This window comes from Sapajus apella, unplaced genomic scaffold (assembly GCF_009761245.1).
Source record: "Sapajus apella isolate SASKATOON/1434 unplaced genomic scaffold, GSC_monkey_1.0 scaffold4, whole genome shotgun sequence".
Lineage (NCBI taxonomy): Eukaryota > Metazoa > Chordata > Mammalia > Primates > Cebidae > Sapajus > Sapajus apella.
The window spans coordinates 19,994,320-20,016,156 of record NW_022436944.1 but is presented as its reverse complement, the minus strand read 5'-3'; the positions used below and the strand labels follow the sequence as shown (position 1 = coordinate 20,016,156).

Below are 21,837 nucleotides of genomic sequence, written 5' to 3'. Positions count from 1 at the left end.
AAAAAAAGTCAAGCAGGGGGTCCAAGGAAAATTCAACCCGCATGCCAACTAAGGGAAAGAAAGAAAAAGGCAGGGGGGAAAGCCCTATCTTTTGTTGTAAAAAGAACTAATGAAGCTGCTGTTAGAACTGTCCACAGTGACACAACAAGGCTGTACACCCACACACATTGTTAAAATGCCAGTCATCCCTGGTAATGGGAAAAGGAAATGCTGCGATTTAAAGGAGGTGGTGGCACACACTGCTTTTAGAGTTTAACTTTGGAAATCTAAGCGAGGGCACACTTTGGCCAGTGTTGACTCCCAGAAGTTAGTACAAAAACGCATAAAGTTGTCTACTTTTGTCTTAAAGAAGAGATGGACTAGTGGAGGGTAAAATCCCATTGTCATTATAAATCGCTAATTAAATAATTATCAATTAGTTGGGCAGACAAAACTCATTCCAATGTATTCCTTAGAGAGCTGTCAATAAAGAAAACAGTAATTTTGATTTTTTTCCCTTTACAATATTCTTGCCTAGAGGTGCTAAATAGAGATAATATATGTTGTATTCTATGATAGGTGTTTCACATAGGCTACAATGCATTATTGATCACAGATGAATACCAATTATAGCAAGCAAACATTAATTTTTGTTATTCTAGTTGTATGCCATTATTTCAACATAATCACTAATTGGGCCATTTTCAATGAACAACACAATATAGTATTTATTTTCCAGTAAGAAAAAAATCCCAATTACAAATTTTCTAAAATAATATAGAGAAAATGTTTTAGGAAACAAAAATGTCAACCAGTATTTTTTTTAAAAATCGGACTGTGTCTGCATTCTTAATTGCAAATTTATTTAAAATTTTTGGATGTATACATTCATTAACATGATATTGTAGATAATTTTAAAACAGTCAGTCATTTTAAAAGTAATTAGGAGAAAGTAGAAACATTCAGAAGTAAAGAAATAACATATACACACACATACATATATTTATATATAATACATAAAGTAAATATATGTATTTATATATTGTTATATATCTATATAAAATATTATACATTCATAATATATTTTGTCAATTTAGGACTTTTGAGACGTAAAGGTAAGTATTGGTAAGACCCTTCGATTTTACAAGTGTTAAAAGTTTTCAAAAGTGTTCGGTTTTCAGGGAATGAGATTTTTTTTTTGAAGCCCAGATCAGGGACTTGTGAATAAACAAAACCCAAAGAATGTAAAATCTGGAAAGATGGAAACTGAATTCCTAAGATCCAGTTGCATTTAAATATGAATGGGTTTGTTGCAGTTCTGTTATATATGTAGATCATTTCTGCCTTTGCAGAGAAATATGGAGCTCTGAACCTCTGCACTTGTCTTCTTTGTTAACAATGAATTTGAAAAAGATTGTAAGTTTACTAACAACTTTAGAAAATTTGGTAGCATGTTATGGAAAACAAGTAATAAGTAAAATAAATTTATGTTAATAGCTAGTGAGAAAAACATTTTTCTTTCTGTTAGGATATTTTCTACTAAGAATCTACATAATGCTCAATTTTATTATGAAAATAGTAACATTTTAAAGTTTGACTTTAAAACCACTTATTTACACAACAGCCATCTTGAATACACAAACCCAGCACTCCTTATTATATTGCACTAATTACCTCACAACAGATAAAAAGGTGTCTCTTGTAATAGACTGATGCCCCTTCTAGACAATAGTTTACTTTTGGGGACTTGGAATCAATTGGCATCTCAAAAATCTTAAAAGAGCTTCATTATGACAAAGTCCTTAATTTGATTTACTTTAAGGAATTCTTAATGGTTAAAGGTCTTTACTGTGTTGTTTTATTGAATTCTTGTCCATGGTTCAGGATTGATCCACTTCAACCTTTCAGCAGGGAGTAGTTTTCCAGGGAGGCCCAGCAGGACTCCAAATCAATAGGGTTAATAGACATGGGGCCACGCAGTCAGAGGTGATATGGCTGGCATTTCTGATGCCAATGAAGACAAGTTCTGGTGTCACTTTTGTGCTGGCAACAATGTTACCCTGATTACCTGGAGCATACAGTTGTTAAGTGTTAACAGAACTGTGAATGGCCCATTAATCTGAATTATTTTAAAGGAACTAGTTCAATTTTACTCTTCTTTAAATTACTGGTCTCCATTATTTCTAAAATGTCAACTGCCCCCTTGCTGTAGAAAACAGTGGTGTTCAGTTCTTCTTGTCTGAGTGCCCCCAGCAACAGATTGTGACCATAAAAATGTTAGTCAAAAAAAACTGGAAGGCATTTTGTCTGAAAAAAAAAAAAAAGTATTTTATGAAAGGAACCCCATGTAAAGAGGAGATTTGTAAATAAAATATGAACTCATTCTAGAAAACCATGTTTATTTAGTAGTCTATACAAAGCAACATGAAATATAAACTAGTTAAGGAAAGAATGGATAGTCAAGTTTCATTCCTACTGTAGATTAATAATCTGTCTTCTCTATAATAAATCAGTAGCAAGTTAACAATCCCTTCCAAAGTCTATAAAACTGCACCATTTATAGTTATACCCCAGTGACTAAAGCACTGACTCCAAAGCAAACAGATTCATCTCTTCCATTGCTTCACATGAGTATGTGTATGTAAATAAATAAATGTATCATAAATATATTAGTAAGTAGTAGTTTGGAAAACTTGCCGCTCATCCTTGAAAAAAGCTTGATAGTGGATATCATTTCAAATAATTAATGCTGATTTTTACTGTGCAGATTAAAGAAACATATTTGTCATGATATCATTCAGAGAAGGATCTATTTGACTATATCCTACTTTTACAAACTCTTACTTATATTTTGAAGAAAACCACAAAAGTCAATGAAAAATCTTGTTTTAACACTAAAAATTTCCTTGACAAACTCTGTGGTATTTATATATCCATCCTGGATGTATTCAACCTTGTTTTACCATTGACTAATTTGCCATATTCTTAAAATAAGGATTGACAATTGCTGAAAACTTATATACATCAGACAATAATCACTATTTTCCTTAGACAAATTTTGCCAGTGAAGACAGAATGTACATTAGCAAAGTAAAGCAGCAGATTAAATTATAGTATTTTTTTATTGCCTGTTATATTCAGTAAACTATTAAATAGTAAAACATGTTAGGTTAACTTGAAAATGCTTCAAGTTGGAAGGAAACTGAATTTTTTAAATAGCACTGGGAGAGTCACTGTTAATTGAGTTGTAATCAGTATTGGTCATTAGCTCTTTATTCTATGATAAGAATCTTAATGATGATGGTGGTGATGATTAGGTGAAGTACACACAAAATGAGGGAAATGTGTTCTATTAATCTGAATAGAATTCATTTTTATACCAAATGATATACATAGGTTTACATGATGGCCTTGCCACGATCACAAAAAAGTAAGAGCAAATGTTCTGGACTTTTAACACCTAAAAGAGGGATTTTCTTTCACCTTAAATTATCTTTCTTATTTTTATTTTTGAAATGCTAGCCAACCTTGTTCTGAAATAGAAATTATTTGCTGACAATAAATATTATTTTTTAAAAGTGTCTATTTTATGTCTATTTTACTTATCTTTCAGAAGAAAAGCAGTTCTTTTGCCAGTTGCACATCTTTAAAAAAATGCCTAATTTGAATAAATTAACATATTTTTATACAAAAATTAATTCTAAAAAGGAATGATAACTAGAAAAGCAATTTAAATTGTGTATTTTATGAGAAGAGAAAAAAAATCTTTGTCGTTCACAGGGCAGCTCAGTTAATTTGATGTGCTTTGATGTAAATTTAGGGGTTGTTTTAATTTCAAAACATATTTTTTCAGTTAATAAAGAAGACAAAAGAAACTTTCAACCAGCATCTCCAGTTTGTTATATTGGAATGTTTTGGCTTCTCAAATGTGAGAACATGATTGTTTTTATTTCCAGGAGGAGATAATAACACTGAAGCAATAAAAAAGAGTCAAGGCAGCTTGCACAGCACAGGAAGTTCACAGCCAGAGACTTAATTTCTCACACAATGTACTGTGCAATGGGCCCATTAACATAGATGAATAGGCTCTTTAGAGGTTTTTTTTCTTCTTCTTCTTCTTCCAGATATGCAGCTGCCGCTGAATGGTGATATGTTAATAAGGTACTGACTTGCCTATTCTTCAGGTACTCTGGCATTCTCTACCTAGGTAATCTCCATATAGGAAAAGCTATTAGGGGGTTGTATCTGCTACCATACCTTCAATTATATTAACACCTGCACTGATAATCCACGTAAGGTAAACTAGTAGGGGGCCTATGGCCTTAGTCCACCCCTTTTTTTCCCTCCACAACGTTACATCTGAGGTTGGGGAGAAAGTAAGAAGCAGAAGAAAAAAAAGGAAAGTCACTTTTATTACACATCAGTGGGAACCTTCTGAAAAAGCTTTCATGCCTAGGAAATTGTTATTTCTTCAAACAGCTGACAGCCTGCGGAGGAAACTCTTAATGGAAACCCAGCTCCTGCATTGTTATGCATGGCCCACATGTAGATTCGGGGGGTGGATTAAGTTAGCTTCCAAAGGGTCTATTGTGTGTAGCATTAATTTGCAGGGCTCTTGATATTTAAGTTGGAAGGTTTATAACCTCAGTGTTTACTTAGATGAACTACATCCTATGTTTGTTTATTTCCGTCTGCAGTCTCTTATTTCCTAGTAAATGTTACATTTATATTTGTTAACAGCAAGAATGTTGTTATAAATCTGAAAGAAATAATTACATGTGCTTACAATCATTCACGCTAAAGCCTTGATCCTGGCTCTACAGGGTCACCCTTCCTGTGAGATCTATAGAAGATTATATAGATAATTTTATTTCTCAAGAATATTTATGCCATCCAGTTACACATGTTTAATCATAGCCTATTTCAAGTGTTAACTTTCTGTGAAATATGTAGCCCCTGTTTCTTTCACATAGCAATGTTATAAACACGTGCCCCCTCTAAACCTGTGCCTTCCGCTTCCAGATGAACAAACTATAGAACTGAGCATCGCTTTCTTTTATTACTGTTTGAATGGTTATTTACAAAGGGTCAGTCGCAATTTTTTAATTGTGAATTAAAAAAAAAAGTTTCCAAATTGTTATCTGCAAACAACTCTGTGTGGTGTTGTAGATACAGGAACTGCTAAAAAAACTCATCATCTGAGATTAACTACAAATTTTCATTCAGAAACTTTTCCAGCACCACCCCTAACCCTATTCTCTCCTTTTCCTCCTTGGATTGTATAGGCAGTTGCTAACATGAATTTAAAATTCAATATGAATGGCTGGCGGTGGGAGGGTGGTGGTGGGGGGACGTGCCCATTGGAACCAACTCTGATCTTAATCTGGATTTAAGGACTCAATTGAATAGAAGTACATTATGCTTGAACAACTGAAATTTCTATTATTTTGAAGCCTTTTTAAATAGAAAACAACACAAACAGCATGTTGAATATTTTATTTAACATTTTCTGCTTTTGGTTAGTATTTTTGAATGTCTTACAGATAATTTTAAATGTAGCTATTCATGGATTTATCCATGTTAGCATTTCTATGTAATAGGTTTTGTGATATAGTGGTGAGGATAGAGATTATAGGTCTGTATCCTCAATACTTAATACAATGCCTGGCATATGAAAGGTACTCAATAAATATTTGCTTAATCAATTAATTAAATTCTATCTTTAGATGGATTGCTTTTCAGGATATATAGGAACAGCCTGGAGAAATGCGAGATGAAAACAAAACAACAAACAATCCAATGATAATAATATCCATCTTTTCAATTACTTGTCAGGCTGTGAGTAATCAGATCTTGAAAGTTCATTTCAAGGTTTCACTACTGTGAGCCAGTATGTTTCCAATTGGATGTGTCAGAGTTTTCCTAACAGCAGTTTTTCAAATCAACAGTTTTACTTTGAAATAAAATTTAAAAGAGTGAATAGTAGGTGAAAAAATAGTGATAGTTATAGTCAACTGTAATAAACATACAACACTTGCAATTACACAAAGTTTGGGAAATCTGGTTATTAGGAGTAGAGGTGGTCCAGGTATACCAGCTTTACTGGAAGTTCCGTAAGAAAGAAATCATATATTTAGACAAGAATCATAAAACTGTATTGCTTAGAGACATTATAACTCAAACTGTCCCTCTAATTTTTACAGATGAAAAAGTAAAGCATATATATAGATATATATGTATGCTGTATAAACACACACACACACAGAGAGAGAGAGAGAGAGAGAGAGAAAGAAAGAGAGAGAGAGAGAGAGAGAGAGAGAAGGAACAGCTCCTACCCATTGTAGCTTAATTTAGAGGCAGTCCCTATCTTACAGTAGACATGTAATACATGAATAAAGGCATATATGTATGTACAGGTGCATGAATGAAGCAGACATTTAATGAATTTATGGTTTACATTGGGCAAATACAATATATCAGGTTCAATTCAGCTAGTTGTAACAGTAATTTATTGAACATCTTCTGTGTGGCATAGTGTAGGCATTGAGCTTATTCCTAGAAACTTTCTGCTACATGTGTTGAAGAGCTAACTCATGTACATTTCACTTGGTACAGATTTTATGGTGATCTTAAAATTACTCTAAGAGTTGCATATAATAGACATTATAGTGTGGTGAGAACAACCAAAACAGGAAAATACTGGAAACTTAAATGCTACTCATAAGGTGCATAAAAAACTTTATGGCTCAGTACATTATGACAAAAGAAGAAAAGAAAGGGAAATTCATTTTTAGTTATTGCATAGATGATAATAGTGACAATGATGACCATTGTCTTTTATACCTTATTGAGTAAATGCCATTCTGTCTTGGATGCTTTATATTTATTAGCTGGTTAAATTTTCCCCAAACCCTTTGAAGTGGGCATTACCTCCATTTAATCAAAGAAAGATTAGAAGAACATTTCTCATTAGAAGAATTAGGTAACTTGCCCACATCACAAAGGTAGCAAATGATAAGAGCTAAAATTTGAAATGAAGATTTCCTTACTCAGTTTCTCCTCTTAGTCACTGCATTACTGTTATCCTATCCTTGTGGTCAAAGCTCTCTAGCTATTTTAGACCTGCTAGTTGCTAACTTTGTTCTTCTGTAATTCCTTAGGAGACTGCTGGGTATAAGCATTAATTGCAGCTTAATACAAGAGCAACTTTCAGGACTGCAATCCATCAAAGAGAATTTTGTTAAGCTCTTTTTTGAAAGTCTAGAAATATAACTTCCTTCACAGAAATAGCTGCAGTAATTTTAGAGACTTCTAATAGAATATCAAATATATGTCTACTTTTCAAAAGTAAATATGTCTGTGTATGTGTATGTATGTTATACACACATATATGTTATCATTGCAATAACAGGACGAAAATAGTAATGATTTAAGAGTGGGCTTACAGAACTTGCAAAGTTTCCTGTTTAGAGAATGACACCTGCATGTCATCATCATAGCAAGAAGTATGAGAGTTTCTAAATCTGAACAAGGAACGTAAGGGAATACGTAATTTTCTTATTTTCCCAAAAGGCAAATTTAATACAGTGAGGGAAGGATGAGGAAAAGCAGCTGCAAGCAGAGTGGGATTAGACGTCTGATCCACTACTTTGACAACTGTAAAAACATAGTTGATTACTGATGTCATTACTGGAAAGGCTGATATAGTGTTGTGAGATTATTTGCAGACAACACAGGCTATTTATTATTCTAGTGTTGTCTTTTCTTTTTTATAATACTAGTAGAAACTTATTATTACAATTTGTGTACATTTACAGCCATATATTAGTAGATTGGTATGATACAAAGGAAAATTGGACCTACTCTGAGTCTCAAAAATTTTGTTGAAGATAATAACTTAAGTTTAAAGGTTTCTTTCATCATGAATAAAATTAAAGTTGGTAAATGTTATCAAAAGGAAGATATAAGGAGTATTTGATATTGAATCATTTCAGATACAAATGCATACTAAGACTGAGAGTATATATCTGTTAAATTTAACAAGTGAATATATTTTTCCCCAATGCATAACAAAATTTCAAAACCTAATTCTGATTTTGAGCCTCAATGTGGTTTAGTTGAAAGAGGGGGTGATTTGGTGTCAGATAGCTCTGTGGACAAATCATTGCTATCAAAGTTATTGTGTGGTCTCCAGACAGTTCTTTAATCATTGGGCCTTTGTCTCCTCCTGTGTCAAATGAGAATGAGAATGTCTACCTTTCAGGTTTGTACTAAGAGTTCAAGAGAACAGATATGAGGCATTGAACATAGTGCTTAGACTAAGTGTTGAATAAATGGTGGTCATGTTTTAGTAATGAAAAGATGCCTAGTAAATCAAGACATAAGGGGAAGAATTAAAAGAGAAGGTTATTAGGAATGAAAAAGGCAATTCAATAGATGAAAAGATAATTTTAAATGTCCAGAACTGGAAAAAAGAATAAACAAGTCAAAAAAAATTTTAAAGATAAGGATATTCACTTTTGGAATTGTGTTTTCACTAACAAACACAATGCCCTAGCAAAAAAGAAAAAAAAAGTAGTAATATAAAACTATAAGGGAAATGAAACAAAAACGAGAAAATTAGATTAAATATGGAACTTTTGTCAAAGAGCAGTTGAACAATGCAAAGAGAACAATATGATAAAACAAAAACCATGGGAAGTCTTGAGAAGAAGACAAAAGGAAAACAAAGAAACATGGGAAAGACAGAAAAAAAGCAAACACAAGCAGAGACTAAAGGATACATGTAAATGTTCAAGCCAGTAGAATGAACACAACTCTGCTTTTAATTTTCACAGCAAAAAGATATCTGAATCAAGAAAGGGCATACACAATATTAGAAAACAATGATTTCTAAAATTCTCAAAATTAAACAGAATGCTTTGTTTAAGCATGATGTACGTGTTTGTGTTTTCAAATGTAAAAATTTTGGAGCTTTTGACATGAAAAAAATCACTTGATTTCATGATTAATTTTCCCCTTTTGGTTCTAGAAATGAAAAACTTGATTATTTACTGAACTCTCCTATCAGAGAAATAAAATTTTCAAATTACAGTTATATCAACACAGTAGAGATCTTATCTACTAAAAACACCCTTAAGCATTATTTTGCTGACAACAAAAAACATATTTCCAGTCACATATCAAGCCACCTACAGATTCTTCAAGGATCAATTTCTTCCTTTCTATAGCAAAGTAACATGTACATGTCTACTACAAATCTTAAGGCAAATAGTCCTGTTCCTAGTCACTTGTCATTGCAATGAAACATCTGCTGCTCACTATTTTTCATTATTTTTTTCCTTATTACGCCAATTCAAAAACATCATCCTACCACCTCTTTTAGTTGTTACATATCCCTGTGCTTGTGGCTACATTTCTTTGCACTGGAGAAATGATCTCATTAACAAACTAGTTCTGTGCGTCCTTAACACAGAGGCCCCTTGCCTGCAGCTGGAGGCAGCTCTCTGTTCAGCCCCAGTGCAGAGTGACACAGACAGGCGACAGCGTCGCTGAGCACTAACTTCTATTCCACCGAGGCAGACAGCGAAAACCATTTCAGAATCATGGCAAGGCATGAGAGAAGCACAGGTAATCCTGTTTCTGTATTCAGTTTTTGCAAGAATCAAATATATCCAACTGAAAGAGACAACTGGGAGAGAAAAGGAGTTGGGGTGGGGGAGGTTCTGTGTCAGAACTGCTAAGCCAGGAAATAAAGTCACAAATTAGGAAATAGAGTGTAAACACAAAAAGAAAAAAGCCTCTGATATGTATGTATATGTATACACACACACACATATATATGCACATACATATTTTTGCACGTATATTTATAGGATACATATATAAAAAGGGGATGTGTTGGTGAAGGTTTTGTTACTTAAGAAGTAAACTGCAGGCTAATATCTAGAAGTGGGAGTTTTTGTCCTGAAATCTCCAAGTTGGAAAGGACTTCAGAAAAAATTTAGTCTGTCATGAATGACCACATCTAATACTTTTATTTTTTAAAGGGTAGCTGCAAAGTTTTGGACAAGAGCTCACAACAACTGGAAGCACAGTGTACCCAAGTGGTGGGTCTCGTCTGTGGCAATATATTTTTTTGCCTGTCCAATTGAATATGGCTGTAAAGGGAATAAAACCCCATGTAATCTCCAGCAGTGACAATTTAATCAGTTTTGTAAGGGGAAAACAGCAGAGTCCCCTCATTTTCATATTTGCATATTTGATTTTTGCATTGGGGAATAGAGGTTTTGTTTTTCTATTACTTTGCATTCAATTTTAATATTTAATCTTTTATGAGCAAATTTTTACAGTGGTGTGAAATACTGAGTCAGACAGGTCTAAAACAGAAAGGAAATACTCCATTTCTGAAATTAAGCCCCTGATGCAATATGCTTTGTGTAACATTTTCCCCTGTAAAGAATCTATGTGCCTAACATGGCTTGCATGCTCCTAGCTTTTGCACGTGATACATCTGCTATTAACATTCAGAGATCCACCCTGAAAATGAGGGCAACTGTTTGGAAAACAATGCAATATGATGAGAATAGACTATAATATGACGCCCTTTTTATATTAATATTTCTTAAAATGGTAAATCTTATCGATTGCATCTATGTCTAAGGAAGTGGGGTTTCTTAAATGCTTTATATACACAGAAGCCAGTTTTTATGAGTTATAGAGGAGAAGTAAATACAGTAAGATTAATACAACTTCATTGTTTTTACAATTGACAGAATGATATTATTGCCTATAGGATAATAACAGCTTATGGGATTGATTTTAAGATGAATAAGATGCAAGTAATTTGAACTCATCATCAACAACCCTTGTGTTACTCCCATGAGTATATTAAAATATCTAGTCAAAATGGTGTTGAATTTGAATTACTGGAACATAGATGCTGTTTTTACGCATCAATGCATGCTAGCCCCCACTTGTGAAAACCCCAAAAGTATGTTGGATAATTTTTTAAAAAAAGGATAGTATTCTACTTGCTTAATGATTTAGAATTTCTTTATAAAAAGTGAACTCAGAAGCCAACATTTCCCTGGAAAGGAAAGTAAGAATGATTTTAATTCTGTGTATTTTTTTTAAGTTTAACCACAAGTTGTGAAATGTTTTATGTACTAAATTTAATCTATGTACATATTTACACACATATGTATATACATGTGTATATGTGTGCCTACATGTGTGTGTGATGTATGTGTATATATGTTATATATATCTACATAAATACATATAAATGTGGCCTAAATGTTGTTAACCAAATTTTATGAGATATAACTAAATTTGGAATTTTAAAAGTATGAGCCATAGGATTTTATTCAAAAACAGAGCAGATAGTCTTTTTAATGTACATCTATGAAACACATACCAGTAGCAGTATACAGGCATCATTAGATGACAGGTATAAAATCCTTTGGGCAAGCACTGATTCACATTAAATTCAAGCACATAATATGTCAAGTTTTGAGTATGTTCTTATTTATTTAAATCTGCATTCTGATGATCATCTTTTCAAAGAGGTTGCATATATATGAATATGTGATCTAGTGTTTACATATTCAAATTAACCTGTTTCTTTGAATATGGTCTAATGATTGAATGATCTCCTAAACAGCAACTCCTCAGGGAAATATGCTGATGCCTCAGCACATTTTCTCAAGGCCTGGAGAGTACTAGATATGCCAAGGAGTGCCTTGAAGCGGGGAAGCCCTGCTCTGCCTATAGGAAAGTCCTAGGCTTTAATCACAAAGGCTAGGTTTACACTAATGCAATTAACCATATGATTGCTTTAGAAGGAGCCTAACCTCATCAGTATCTTTCCTTTAGGCAAACTGATAATGCTAGATCTAGTCAATGACTCAAGAGAATTTGATTACCTAAGAGGTACAAGGCCCTGAATAAGCAGTCACAATGCACAGTAGGCATATTCATCTCCAACCTATTTTCTAGGAGTTATCATTTTAGAATTAACACTTTAAATTTAAGCAATTAAGGTAAAGTAATTGTTCCATGAAATAATTAAGAATTGACAAGTATCAGGTTTGGTGAAGACTAAATACAAATGATAATGATCTGTTTTATAGTTTGTTTATTTATTTGTTTATTTATTTGGCTGTGTGTTTGTTTTGTTTTGTTTTGTTTGAGGGAGGATGAGAGAGGGCCGTAATAGTTAAACCTAAAAATAAGATTTACTTGGAGAACTGGCTGGGTGCAGTGGCTCATGCCTGTAATCCCTGCATTTTGATTAGACGCCAAGGCCGGCGGATCACCTGAGGTCAGGAGTTTGAGACCAGCCTGGCCAACATGATGAGACTCCCATCTACCAAAAATACAAAAAATTAGCCAGGCATGGTGGTGGGTGCCTGTAAACCTAGCTACTGTAGAGGCTGAGGCAGGAGAATGACTTGAACCCGGGAGGCTCAGGTTGCAGTGAGAGGAGATGGAGCCACTGCACTCAGTCTGGGCAACAGGAACAAAACTCCTTCTCAAAAAAAAAAAAAAAAAAAAAGATTTACATGGAGATCTGAAAGAGGTAAAATTCCTAGGGAATATAATTTGTGGTTGAATAGGTAACTTTAGAAAGGTGTGTGTATGTGTATATACATGTGTAAATACAGATACACCTATATATCTGTGTATATTTTTTAGCCTTATTTAACCTTGCAACCACTAATTATTGCTGGACTTGATAACATATTGTAGGGGCAGAAAGGATATGATGTCTTTCTTCCTCATCATAAGGATGACAGCTGACCCTCCTATCACAAAAGACAGGTTAATGAGAGAAAAGCATAACACATTTATTTAATCAAAGTTTCATGTGTCATGAGAGCCTTCAGAAATGAAGCCCAAACTCCCAAGGGAAAACCTTCCATTTTTATGCTTAGATTCAATGATGAGTGAACAGCCATGTAAGAATATAATTGAACAAAAAAGGAAATGATCTAACAGCCGTAGACGGTGTGGGAAAATCCAGTAAGACCTGTCTGAATTGTTCTTGGCCTGTCTGTGGTATTCCTTCCTCCTGGATTTAGGGAAAGACTCCTTCCAGAATACGGTTCTTATCTTCTACTTTGAGACAAGTTAGGTCATACAAATTTTTTATGAGCAAGTTTTACACAAAAAAGCAGAGGAAAGTTGTGGTAATAATTCTAGGTTTTAAGGCTTGTTTTGGGGAAAAGGAGTTCTAGTTTTCTGTGACTCACTTGGAAAAGGAATTCTGGTTTCTATGACTCACTCCAGGGAAGAACGAGGGACAAGAGACAGGAGGGCAGGAGAAGGTCAGAGATAGGTTAGTCCTGATGCTGCTTCTGAGGACTTCCAATATGCTTTAGTTTTAAGTACTTGGCATGTCAAGTACCATACTTTGGGGTATCTTTTCCTGAGCCCCCGCAAAATCAAATGTGAACTAGAAGCTTCCTAGTGTCTTCTTCTTAGTGAATCCTAATAAGGACGTTTCTACTGGCATATTGATATGATTTTTGGTTGCTATCCATTAAAATTATTTCTCCAAACCAGGAACAGTTGCTCACACTGTAATACACATTGGAAGGCCGAGATGGGCGGATCACTTGAGTCCAAAAGTTAGAAACCAGCCTAAGCAACGTGCAGACTGGGGGACAGAGCAAGACTCTGTTCAAAAACACAGATATTTCTCCAAAAATGAGCAATTAAAGAATTTTGCATGTTTGCAAAGTTTAAAAGCCTAATATAAATGCAAAATCTGTGTAATAGAACTGTTGCTTTGGAATTATAATTTCTCAGCACTTTCTTGTATTATCTTTAATATTCCTCAAATGCATTTTAAAAGCAATAAACAACTGACATATCCCCTCAAATGCTAACATATTTATGCTTCCAGTATGTATTGTCTAGAAATCTGAGAGACTGTGTGAGTCCGATGAGTTGGGCTGTATCCCATTCTGGAATGTCAATGTTCATATTGCTATGAAAAACTTGTTGAAATAATAAAATTAGCTTTCAGATTTCCACAATTTGGAATCCAAAAGTTACTTTTATCATCTTCAATGAAAGAAATTGCACCAATGATATTTTAGTCTTGATGATGTTGGGAGCCCCTGTATAAATATAGCACTTGCACAATTAAAATGGAGGTTTTATTTTTATTATTATTTATTTATTTGAGACAGAGTCTTGCTCTTGTTGCCCAGGCTAGAGAGCAATGACACCATCTTGGCTCACTGCAACCTCTACCTCCTGGGTTCAAGGGATTCTCTTGTCTCAGCCTCCCCAGTAGCTGAGATTACAGGCATGTGCCACCATGCCCGGCTAATTTTTATGTTTTCAGCGGAGGCCGGATTTCGCCATGTTGACCAGGCTGGTCTCTAATTCCTGACCTCAAGTGATCTGCCTGCCTTGGCCTCCCAAAGTGCTAGGATTATAGGCGTGAGCCACCACATCCAGCTGGAGGTTTTATTTTTAAAGCTGTTAGAATAATTTGCTTTTAATCAGAGGCCTCTCACAAAGTTGTCCAAAATGTTATTCCGAAACCTTTTTTTAAGCATCAAAATCCAGTGCTTTAGGCCATGCATGGTGGCTCACACCTGTAATCCCAGCACTTTGGGAGGCCAAGGTGGGTGGGTGAATTACAAGGTCAGGAGACCAAGACCATCATAGCCAACATGGTGAAACCCCATCTCTACCCAAAATTAGATGGGCGTGGTGGCACACACCTGTAGTCCCAGTTACTTGGGAGGCCGAGGCAGGAGAATTGCTTGAACCCAGGAGGCAGAGGTTTTAGTGAGCCGAGATCTCGTCACTGCACTCCAGCCTGTGACAGAGCTAAACTCCATCTCAAAACAGAAAGAAAGAAAGAAAGAAGGAAAAACTCCAGTGCATAAGTAGAAGGTTCTGAGAATCCAGATCTGCTAAGAGTGTCTGCCACATATGAAGCAAAGCACCTAGGGACCTGAGCGGGAAAATAATGCTGAAGGGACCAAAGTCTCCACTATCACTGACAGAAGAAACCTGGTGGAGAACAAAACATGCTTGTCCTCCAATTCTACAGAGTCCATCTATCTTTTTTTTTTTTCTTTTTGCTCTTAAAGAAAAATAGACATATATAGTATATCTAAAGCCAGTAGTTACAAAGCAAGCTTTTGGTATTATGGAGTATCAATGCAGCCTGTTTGAGGAATGGTGAAAAGATAAACGCTCCTGTACCATCCTCCCAGCCGTTGCTGGTTGCAGTAGATGAGGCTGTGTCTCCCCACAGCCCTGTGCTCACAGCTCACTCTCCTCCTCCAGTCTATTCTTGGCTGTGGATTCCCCTGTGCTCTTTGTGCACTTTAAGTTTAATTTTGCATTTAAAAACTCAATTGACTCATCTGTTAAGCATTAAGCAGCTCCCTTTTGAGCCACAGGGGGAGCCCTGGGAAAACCCACAGCTGCTGGAACATGGAAAATGGGTTTAAAAAAATAAAACCATTTTGAAACTTTAAAGCATTTTAGCAGCCGTGGATTTCCCAATCCTTACCCCCCAAATGGTTCATCTGTTTAACTTTTATCTGGTATTGGAAAATGCAAACCAGAGCATTAAATAGCCCTCAAATGACTTTTTGTTTAATACAAAATGAAAGTAAAAGCTAAGTAAGCCATGTGGGAAGATCTTTGAGAGAGCTATGGCCTGGAATACCTGCAAGCATACTCTCCAGTTATAGAAACAATTCTGAAATCTAGTCATGCTTGCTAGCAGCACATTTTTTTCCCCTCTTCACTTAGTCACTTCCCTTCCCCCTAAAACAAGGGAGAAAACCAGTCCAAACAAGTTTAAATCCCAGTTTATAAAATGACAACGATAACAACGAAAAAGTTAACAGGCTGGGAATGTTAATGAAATGCTCACTCAAAGTTTAAGTATCAAAATAATTTGTCATTGACTAAAAACTCATTTTTTATTACAGTTAGATAGGCTCTAGAAAACTTAAATTATTCTTTATTTCCATGTTTCCCAAATATTCCCCTAACTAGTCGAAGCCTCTCTGTGGTAGGGCCCTCAGTCCCATTTTTAGATACCAATTCCTTTGAATGATGGTAAGACACTGCTATTAAAATTAAAAATATCCTTTGGAAGGGTGACAACTGTAAGCCTGTTGTTTACTGCTAATGTCTAATTGACACACAAGTCCCACATGGCAAAACAAAATATCCTAACACCTAGTAAATAGAGCAGATAAGAAAGAGATATTTGAATTTTAGGATACTGCCCAGGGTAATTTATTTGGCCTTCATGGAGCTTATAATGAAAGCTCCATGTAGCAAAGCAATAGAGGCACAGGTGCTAGAACATGGAAGTGAAGAAAAGACCTAACACATGCAACACATATTGAGCCTCTACTGAGAGCCATCCTGGTTGAAGACAAGAAAAGGAAACCTATCTGATTGAAGAGGGGGTTGAAAAGACACAAAATAAATTAACTTCTTTGCATCATTTTGGCCCCAATGAGCCTCACTGGATTCTCATATAGAATTTAAGTTATTTTTAATGCATAGGCACTAAAATAGTCCAAATCAGATGAATATACAAAGTCTAAAATATGATTTATCCAATGTCATTCACTGTACTGATCAATGTCAGATTCAGGAGTAACATTAAAATTATTGACTCCAGTTACATTTTAATCTTGGGATGTCTTCTTTGAAATGGCAGGTGTTGATTGGGGTGGGGGATAGAATGGTTAGTTTGTGAAGAACACATTAATGAAAAGTTTTCCACTATGTATTTTTAAATAAACATTGTATTTTCAAAGTACTCAATTTGAATTTTATTTCATTTTATTTCTGTTTCTCTCATTCTATTTCTGTCTTCATTATATGTATTAATTTATACATAGATAGATAGATATGGCAATTTAGCAGGGTAAATATATTCTGTAGATTACTCAAACTTCATCATGTGATGCAACAGGATTCTAAATAGTTAACATAGAGTGGATATTAAAAAATAGTGAAATAAAATAATAATGGGCAAGCAGTTACATAATATATCCTCAAGCCAGATACATACACTGACAAATTCTGAAATTATGAAGAGTATAAGTAGCATCTTTACTTTTAAAAGACCAGAAAAGGGATCAATTTTCCCTATTGTTAAACATAAATATTAACATTTCCAACTGAGGTAGACACTAATGATAATAACATATCTGTTTATATATTGGTGAGGGGGACTATCCTCTTTTGTATTATTTTCAAAACTTTTTACCAAGGAGAATACATCTTTCTGGAACCCCTACTATGTGACAAGCACAAAGCTAGTTGATTCATATGAAATCTTATGTGTCTATGGATAATGTCAACTATTTTCATATGGCTTAATTTCAGATGTTCAATTCCTTCTACTTGGTTCATGTCCTTTGAGCTACACCTGCTGCTTAAAGTTTGGAGAAGAGATATTCAAGACCCATACACTGATCAAAGAACTTCTCTATAATGTCAATTAGAGGTTAAACACTAAATTATAGTTTGCATCAGCTTGTACCATGAGCGATAGTGCTGAAGAGTACTACTCTCTGTAAACAAACAAAATCCATTTAAATCTAGCTCAAGCCAAAAAGAGGATATACTGGCTCTTCTAACTGGGGAGGTAGAGCTAGACTCTAACAATGTGATCAAGACTCTTCATTTTTCTCTTCATGTCTCATTTTAGTCTTTCTCTGAATTATGGCCACATTCACTCTTCACAGGTGAAGACTAGAGATGCGGTCATAGCATGGTTAACAGGAATCTTCCCTCTGGCTTTAATATAAAGGATGCTAGTAAAGGTTCTGGTTACCCTGTCCCAAGTAACATGCCTTACTTCTGGACCAAGCATACTTAAGGTCAGGCAAGGATTGCCTGCATACTGCTATGTACAATGATTGCAACTTATAAGAATCAATTCATTGGGATTAAGAAAAATCAGTATCTCAAGGAAAGAGGATACATTAGTAAAAAAAGGAAGAAATGTTTCTAAGTAGATGGAAATCAAAAAGGTTTATTATAAGTTCCTAGGTAGGCTGGGTACAGTGGCTCAGGTCTGTAATCCCAGCACTTTGGGAGGCTGAGGCTGGCAGATCACTTGAGCCCAGGAGTTCAAGACCAGGCAGGACAATAAGTGAAACCCCATCTCTACAAAACATAACAAAATTAACAGGGCGTGGTGGTACGTGCCTGTAATCCCAGCTACTTGGAAGGCTGAGGTCGGAGTATTGCTGGAGGCCAGGAAGTCAAGGTTGCAGTGAGCTGTGATTGCACCACTGCACTCCAGTCTGAGTGACAGATCAAGATCCTATATCAAAAATAAATAATAAATTTGAAAAATAAAAATTTCAAGATATTTTGGGTAGAGTCTCCATCTTTACTTTATATCCATACACCCACACATATACACACACATTCAGTTACTCACTAAGAATTATAGGCTTTTAAAGTTACTAAGAATCATAGACTTTTAAAGTTAAAAGGTGAGCCAGGTGCAGTGGCATACATCTGTAGTCCGAGCTACTCAGGAGGCTGAGGCAAAGTAAGATGCTTTGTTGTAGCTGTTGTTGACTATCTAGTATTCATACCCTTTTCTTATGTTAGGGGATACACCTATTGTATAGATTAATAAGGGGCAAAAATATACTTCTTGCTATGAAATACAAAGAGCAGTTTTCTCTATTCACATACTAGATTTTTAAGAAAATCTACTTTTCTGAATGTAGAATAGGAACATGTGTCGTAGTCTTGACCATTAAAAAATTCCTTTCTAAAACACAAAGGGTCAACTTGGCATTCTTACTCAAGTACCTTTGGAATAGGATGTATGCTAGCTCTTTGAGACCTTTCTTAGGGTCTACAATGAACAGAAAATAACTCTGGATAATTTCAACAGAAAAGGAATACAATGTCATTGATTGGACAAAAGGGCTCAGGAACCAGGCTCTGACAATGAGTAGAAAACAAGCAAATCCAGACTACTATGAATACAGCCAACGTCTCAGTGTTCCATCAGTCTGATTAGAACATTACTGCTCTCCATGTGCATTGACAGCACCTCCAGCAGTACCTCATCACCATCATGCCACTTACCACCATGAATACACTCTTTGCATTCTTGCCCTCAATTTTCTCTCTTCTTTTTCTGGAAAGGCATTTGGTCATATGATCATCTTTGTCCTTCTTTTTTTATTTTTTTTTTTGATTCACTGTTACTGAAGTCTACAATTTTGGGACAATTTTTCACTTTTTTGTAATCCTTCAGGTGCAGTTTTGTAAAATCACAGTTTCAGTATGTAAGAACTTTCTCATTCTACATTCTCTTTTCATAGCATCCCGTTCTTGCTTCGTGCGTATAAAATTATCTCAAATTTTGATGAAGATACTAACTGGTATGCTAGCTAGTATTCTAATTGCTCCAAATTATTTACCTGCTTTACAGCTGCTAGTATCTATTGTTTTGTTTATTTTATGTTGCAGGCTTTCTTTTAGGTGGCAGGTAATCCATGGTTGTTGATTTATATTTAAATACAAGGCAAGAGAATGTCTAACTGAAAGCAGGTCGAGTACAAGGGTAGGACTTTGCAATGAGTAGTATTTATTTTTGGGTGAGTGGGCTGAGACCTAGCAATTATGCCATAGGACTCCTAAATCTTTTAGTTCACCTCAGACATTTTATTCAATTCCCTTACAAAGGAGCCTGAAGTTTCCTTTCAAGGGGGTAAGCATCTTATTGTTAAAGGGGAAAGATTATTAGGCATGCAGACTTCCCTGCTTTCCGCTTGTTTCTTACTCCCTCGATAGGTGCTAGATTTCTTTAAGTCTGATCCCCACTTTGGAGTTCTATCAGGCTGATGTGCTCATTCCTGGTAATAGTCCCTGACACATGTATTCTGGAATGTTTTGCTCTGATCTGGCTGATTAACTGGTAAACAACCCACCAACTATCCATTTTCCAACAATTCAATAAACGTTCTTATAGGCTCTTTTCTTATATGCCATTATTTTTTGTTTAATTCTTACTCAAAATGGACACTCTTATTTGTATTGTTTTTTAACATAGATTCCCACAATTTCCTAAAGAATAATGTTTTCAAAAGTTTAAAACGTAAATTTTAAAATCTTGAAAAAATCATATATAAAATTTACATAGGTTTAATGCATCTATTATTATCTTGTGATTTTCAGAAGATAATTATTACTTTGTGACTTAAATTCAAAGAATCAAATTATGTTTTAAGCATATATTTTTATTTAATTAATTTTTACTATAAAATGTGATAAACATATAGGAAGCAACAGAGAATAATAAAACAAATACCCATGTATCATCCACCCAATGCTATCAAATTCTAATATTTGAAAAATGTCTTTCAAATTATTTTTAAAAAATAAAATAGTGTATATCTAGCTGAATTCCCCAATTAAATTTCTACTCTAACCTTCCTCCCTCTCTAGAGATAACCATCTGTTAGAACATGATGTTCACCATTCCCATTTATGTTGTTCTACAATTTCTAAAAAGAGATTATAATAATAACATTGCAAATTAATATATAGAGAATCATATGTGTAATTTTGACATTTGCTTTTGTTTGAAATTATCGTTTCTTACACTCACCATGTGTCTTTATTTAGATCTTTATGATATTTTATTGTATAAGTAAACAAAAATATAATTTAAAAAAATTATTTTTTCAGATGCATTTTCAGATTGTTTCCTATTATTACCATTAAATAAACCCGGCAGTGAGTTTTTGTCCTTTCCTGTGAGAGTTTTTCTAGAGTAAATACGAGGAAGAGGGATTTCTTAGTGAACTTTGCAAATTTTCTAGAAAATAGTTTAACAATTACAAATAAAAACTAAAGATACATTTATTTTAAAAAGCAACAATTACACTCCTAGGCATTGATTCCAGAGAATTGAACATTTATATCCACAAAAAAGCCTGAATATGAATGTCTATAATAGCCAAAACCCGGAAACAACCAAAATGTTTCCCAATAGGTAAATGGTACACAAACTGTAATAGTACATCCATGCTATAGAATACCACCCAGCAATAAAAAAGAACAAACTATTGGCACATGCAACAACCTGAATGAATTTTAGGAACATTGTACTGAGTGAAAAAAGCCAATCTCAGAAGGTCACATACTGTATGATTTTATTTATATAATGTTGCCAAAATGACAAACTTATGAAGACAAAAAATTGATTACAAATATCCAGGGATTACAGATGGTAGGCAGCGGGCAAGGTGTGAGTGTGAATATAGGATCACAGGAGATCTTTGTGATGGTGGAATAGCTCTGTGTTTTCAATACAGTAGTGGTTACACAAACCTATGCATGTGATAAAATAGTATAGAATCGAACACACATTATATTAATGTAAATTTCCTAGTTTTGATATTGTACTACAGTTTGTAAAATGTAGTCATTCGGGGGAAACCTGGTGAAAAATATAGGAAATTTCTCTGTACTAACTCTGCAATTTTCTGTGAATCTATAATTATTTCAAAATAAAAAAGCTTAAAAATATATCACAGTGAGTGTTCTTGTGATAACATGTAAGAGTTGTTTGGTCAACTTTACAAATTCTCCGAGTAGCCACATCATTTTATACTACCATCAGCAACGACTGACATATTGCCTGTTTCCACAAATTCTTGTAAAAACTTAGTCTTGTTAAAGTTTTTTAAAATTTCTGGCAATCTGACAGGTATTTGATTATATTTCATTATTGTTTTACTCATGTTTTCTTAAGTGCTACTGAGTATGATCATCTTTTCACATGTTTACTGGCCATCTTAATTCTTAATT

General features: G+C 34.5%; 1 long non-coding RNA gene across 1 annotated transcript; it reads left to right on the top strand.

Annotated features, from left to right (window-relative positions):
* Positions 1–9,443: 9,443 nt before the first annotated feature.
* Positions 9,444–10,987, top strand: LOC116540395. The gene is made up of 2 exons (XR_004264418.1): positions 9,444–9,609; positions 10,029–10,987. It is a non-coding gene; the product is annotated as an uncharacterized LOC116540395 (long non-coding RNA).
* Positions 10,988–21,837: the final 10,850 nt, after the last annotated feature.